We start from the raw sequence: 6,458 nt of genomic DNA on the forward strand, positions 1-6,458 counted from the left end.
TCGCAACCGGGTACCCGATACCCGTACCCTACCCGATACCCGTTCCCTACCCGATACCCGTACCCTACCCGATACCCGTACCCTACCCGATACCCGTTCCCTACCCGATACCCGTACCCTACCCGATACCCGAACCCTACCCGATACCCGTACCCTACCCGATACCCGTACCCTACCCGATACCCGTACCCTACCCGATACCCGTACCCTACCCGATACCCGTACCCTACCCGATACCTGTACCCTACCCGATACCCGTACCCTACCTGATACCCGTACCCTACCCGATACCCGTACCTTACCCAATACCCGTACCCTACCCAATACCCAGCTACCCGTACCCGGCTGGGTACGGGTACCCGTTTGTGACCCTGGTGCGGCCAGGTACGGGTAGGCCGTGAGTCACTGGTGAGTCGCCGTGTGTCACTCATTTCCCAACGTCTTGTCTCTTCTCACAATTCAAGTTCCTAGAATCAACCCACCCGCTCCTGCAACATGGCTTCATCCCAGAGGTCGCAATCAGGTACCCGATACCCGTACCCTACCCGTACCCGGCCGGGTGAGGGTAGGGTACGGGTACGGCCGGGTACGGGTACCCGTTTGCGACCCTGGTGCGGCCGGGTACGGATACGGGTAAGGAATCAAAACCCGTTTGCGAGCTCTGCATAAGCAGCAGCGGCTTTTGGCTAACCATCGAGCACAGACGATCAGCGCATCGCGAGCCTTGAGATGCGCTTCTGCGGCCGTCTGGAACGCTCTTCTATCCGATATTCGGGATGCCACTGGAGCAATGCATTTAAAAGCATCAACATTAAATTTCTATTTGAAACTTTCGTGACTGCAGGGATTCATCTTCTTGGTTCTTTCGGTAAAGTCATGTAGAAGGGAAATAATGAAATAATAAAAATAAAATAATAAAATAATTCTCAGCGCTGTCTCCCCGACAGACCTGGTCCTCACCTGAGGACGGCTGCTTGCGTTGTGGCCGAAACCTCGTGAGAATTATTTTATTATGTTTAATTTTTATTATTTTATTACTTCCCTTCTACGTGACTGTAGCATCAACATTGAGAACTAATTTCTTCAGAAGATCTTCTTGTGTTGACTTTGTTGTATTTCCCCCGCACCTCCGATTATCACTGGTCAACACACTTTTTCTGGCATAAGGTAATTCCAACGGTAAGGTAATTTTGGGGTGCTGATTCCAAATCTGGCATCAGTTTTTGTCTATCACATCAGGTTTTTGAGATCTCAAATATTGCATTTTCAATCAAAACTGCAGAAGAAAAATGTTAAATAAATGTGGATATCTACATAAAATGATGTATTATAAACACACTATCCTAAAAATACAGCACCGTATTTTAACACTAAAGCAGTCACTGACTCGCAACAACTTGCAATCATAAGTGACAGAGCTAATTTCGGGTAAAATCAATGAAAATGGGGTATGCCGATAGCATAAAAATGAGATGTGATAGAGCAAATCTGAGATCAGATTTGGAATCAGCACCCTGAAATTAGTCTAGAACAGCTGCAAAAGTCCGGGCCAGAAAGAAATGTTTTTTTTTGTTGACCAGTGTTATCTATCATCTTCTTGATTCTTTCGGTAAAGTCACGTAGAAGGGAAATAATAAAATAATAAAAATAAAACATAATAATATAATTCTCACGACGTTTCGGCCACAACGCAAGCAGCCGTCCTCAGGTGAAGAACAGGTCTGTCGGAAAGACAGCGTCTGAATGAAGAGGTTTGAAGATTCGAAGATTCGAAGGTAAGCTCTGCTGTTTGTTTCACACGTGTGATCTGTGCACGAACTGTATATCATTCAGACGCTGTCTTTCCGACAGACCTGTTCTTCACCTGAGGACGGCTGCTTGCGTTGTGGCCGAAACGTCGTGAGAATTATTTAATTGCTTTATTTTTATTATTTCCCTTCTACGTGACTTTACCGAAAGAACCAAGAAGATGAATCCCTGCAGTCACGAAAGCTTTAAATCGAAATCTGTCTATTGTTGTTGTATCCTCAAAATTTGTAACTCAATTTTAACCAACTTCCCAATGTGGTATCGACTGCAAACTCGGTATACTTATGTCATACTGATGACAATACTATGTTCTATCATAAAAAATACAATATTTTTTTTTTAACATCATTTTTTATGTTATGTTTCGGCTTGGGTCTAATTTTCTACGTTCAACTGACGTTGCCTGTAAATCACCACGGCCCCTTACGTCGTGGCAAGCTTCGGGGCCACTTCCTGGAGTCGTGGAGTTCTGCCATTACTAGTACATTTCATAAAAGCGTGTTTTTAAAAAAATAGTGTTTTTAAATGTTACTTATTTAATGGTATGATATAGAATGACGTGAAAGTGCTGCATAGACAGTGGGGTCTCGTTTAACGCGCTAGTAGTAGATGTGTTCCTGAAAAATTCCGTGTTAAGTGAAAATTATTTCCCCATAAACAATGCAACGATAAAGTTTGTCGAGATGTGATGTACTCCTACACACACGCGGTAAGATGGACACACTGCACACCGCGTTAGTGTGTCATTTCGCGTTACCCTATCACTCACACAGAGACCCATAGACTCATCACACAGAGACCCGTAGACTCATCACACAGAGACCCGTAGACTCATCACACAGAGACCCATAGACTCATCACACAGATACCCACAGACTCATCACACAGAGACCCACAGACTCATCACACAGAGACCCATAGACTCATCACACAGATACCCACAGACTCATCACACAGAGACCCACAGACTCATCACACAGAGACCCACAGACTCACCACACAGAGACCTATAGACTCATCACACAGAGACCCATAGACTCATCACACAGAGACCCATAGACTCATCACACAGAGACCCATAGACTCATCACACAGAGACCCATAGACTCGTCACACAGATACCCACAGACTCATCACACAGAGACCCACAGACTCATCACACAGAGACCCATAGACTCATCACACAGATACCCACAGACTCATCACACAGAGACCCACAGACTCACCACACAGAGACCTATAGACTCATCACACAGAGACCCATAGACTCATCACACAGAGACCCATAGACTCATCACACAGAGACCCATAGACTCATCACACAGAGACCCGTAGACTCATCACACAGAGACCCATAGACTCATCACACAGAGACCCATAGACTTTTCACACAGAGACCTATAGACTCATCACACAGAGACCCACAGACTCATCACACAGAGACCCGTAGACTCACCACACAGAGACCCATAGACTCATCACACAGAGACCCACAGACTCATCACACAGAGACCCGTAGACTCATCACACAGAGACACGTAGACTCATCACACAGAGACCCACAGACTCATCACACAGAGACCCGTAGACTCACCACACAGAGACCCATAGACTCATCACACAAAGACCCGTAGACTCATCACACAGAGACCCGTAGACTCACCACACAGAGACCCATAGACTCATCACACAGAGACCCGTAGACTCATCACACAGAGACACGTAGACTCATCACACAGAGACCCACAGACTCATCACACAGAGACCCACAGACTCATCACACAGAGACCCGTAGACTCACCACACAGAGACCCGTAGACCCACCACACAGAGACCCACAGACTCATCACACAGAGACCTATAGACTCATCACACAGAGACCCATAGACTCATCACACAGAGACCCATAGACTCATCACACAGAGATCCATAGACTCATCACACAGAGACCCACAGACTCATCACACAGAGACCCACAGACTCACCACACAGAGACCCGTAGACTCATCACACAGAGACCCATAGACTCATCACAGAGACCCATAGACTCATCACAGAGACCCATAGACTCATCACAGAGACCCATAGACACATCACACAGAGACCCACAGAATCATCACACAGAGATCCGTAGACCCGTAGAGACCCACAGACTCATCACACCGAGACCCGTAGACTCACCACACAGAGACCCACAGACTCACCACACAGAGACCCATAGACTCACCACACAGAGACCCACAGACTCACCACACAGACCCACAGACTCACCACACAGAGACCCATAGACTCACCATACAGAGACCCATAAACTCACCACACAGAGACCCACAGACTCATCACACAGAGACCCATAGACTGATCACACAGAGACCCATAGACTCATCACACAGAGACCCATAGACTCATCACACAGACCCATAGACTCATCACACAGAGACCCATAGACTCATCACACAGACCCATAGACTCATCACACAGAGACCCATAAACTCACCACACAGAGACCCACAGACTCATCACACAGAGACCCACAGACTCATCACACAGAGACCCATAGACTCATCACACAGAGACCCATAGACTCATCACACAGACCCATAGACTCATCACACAGAGACCCATAGACTCACCACACAGACCCATAGACTCATCACACAGAGACCCGTAGACTCATCACACAGACCCATAGACTCATCACACAGAGACCCATAGACTCATCACACAGAGACCCATAGACTCACCACACAGAGACCCATAGACTCACCACACAGAAACCCACAGACTCACCACACGGAGACCCACAGACTCACCACACAGAGACCCACAGACTCACCACACAGACCCACAGACTCACCACACAGAGACCCATAGACTCACCACACAGAGACCCATAAACTCACCACACAGAGACCCACAGACTCATCACACAGAGACCCATAAACTCATCACACAGAAACCCATAGACTCATCACACAGATACCCACAGACTCATCACACAGAGACCCATAGACTGATCACACAGAGAACCATAGACACATCACACAGAGACCCATAGACTCATCACACAGAGACCCATAGACTCATCACACAGACCCATAGACTCATCACACAGAGACCCATAGACTCATCACACAGAGACCCATAGACTCACCACACAGAGACCCATAGACTCACCACACAGACCCATATACTCATCACACAGAGACCCATAGACTCATCACACAGAGACCCATAGACTCACCACACAGAGACCCATAGACTCACCACACAGACCCATAGACTCATCACACAGAGACCCGTAGACTCATCACACAGAGACCCATAGACTCATCACACAGACCCATAGACTCATCACACAGAGACCCATAGACTCATCACACAGAGACCCATAGACTCACCACACAGAGACCCATAGACTCACCACACAGACCCATAGACTCATCACACAGAGACCCATAGACTCACCACACAGACCCATAGACTCATCACACAGTGACCCGTAGACTCATCACACAGACCCATAGACTCATCACACAGAGACCCATAGACTCATCACACAGAGACCCATAGAATCAGCACACAGAGACCCATAGACTCACCACACACACCCATAGACTCATCACACAGAGACCCGTAGACTCATCACACAGAGACCCATAGACTCATCACACAGACCCATAGACTCATCACACAGAGACCCATATACTCATCACACAGAGACCCATAAACTCACCACACAGAGACCCATAGACTCACCACACAGACCCATAGACTCATCACACAGAGACCCGTAGACTCATCACACAGACCCATAGACTCATCACACAGAGACCCATAGACTCATCACACAGAGACCCGTAGACTCATCACACAGACCCATAGACTCATCACACAGAGACCCATAGACTCACCACACAGAGACCCATAGACTCATCACACAGACCCATAGACTCATCACACAGAGACCCATAGACTCACCACACAGAGACCCACAGACTCATCACACAGAAACCCACAGACTCATCACACAGAGACCCATAGACTCATCACACAGAGACCCATAGACTCATCACACAGACCCATAGACTCATCACACAGAGACCCATAGACTCATCACACAGACCCATAGACTCATCACACAGAGACCCAAACTCCAAATACACAGCAGGCGTCAGGGTTGGAATTGAACCACAACCTCTTTTATTAAAGGCGAAGTTTGTTAACATATTCCAGCCACCGTGGTGGACCCACAGCTACAACAACCACAGCCACATCCACCACATCCACAGCTTGCGAATGAAGCAAAGGTGACCTTACCAGGTTGATCCGAGTGAACTTGGCCTGGGATGAACGTTGCCTTTATACACGGGAGAGTGGGAGGGGCGGAGTGAGGGTGGGAGGGAGGGAGGAGTGGGAGAGGGGCGGAGTGAGGGTGGGAGGGAGGAGAGTGGGGGAGTAAGGGTGGGAGGGAGGGAGAGTGGGGGGGTGTAAGGGTGGGAGGGAGGGAGAGTGGGGGGGGGTGTAAGGGTGGAGAGTGGGGGGGGGGGGGTGTAAGGGGTGGGAGGAGGGAGAGTGGGGGGGGGGCGGAGTGAGGGAGGGAGGGAGAGTGGGGGGGGGTGTAAGGGTTGGGAGGGAGGGAGAGTGGG

At 48.5% G+C, this 6,458-nt stretch overlaps 1 protein-coding gene across 1 annotated transcript in view; it reads right to left on the reverse strand.

Annotated features, from left to right (window-relative positions):
* LOC144949946 (translocation protein SEC63 homolog) overlaps positions 1–6,458 on the reverse strand; it is a 220,308-nt gene that overhangs the window by 53,221 nt on the left and 160,629 nt on the right. The window lies entirely within an intron of this gene.

This window comes from Lampetra fluviatilis, chromosome 55, assembly GCF_964198595.1.
Source record: "Lampetra fluviatilis chromosome 55, kcLamFluv1.1, whole genome shotgun sequence".
NCBI classification, from domain to species: Eukaryota; Metazoa; Chordata; class Hyperoartia; order Petromyzontiformes; family Petromyzontidae; genus Lampetra; species Lampetra fluviatilis.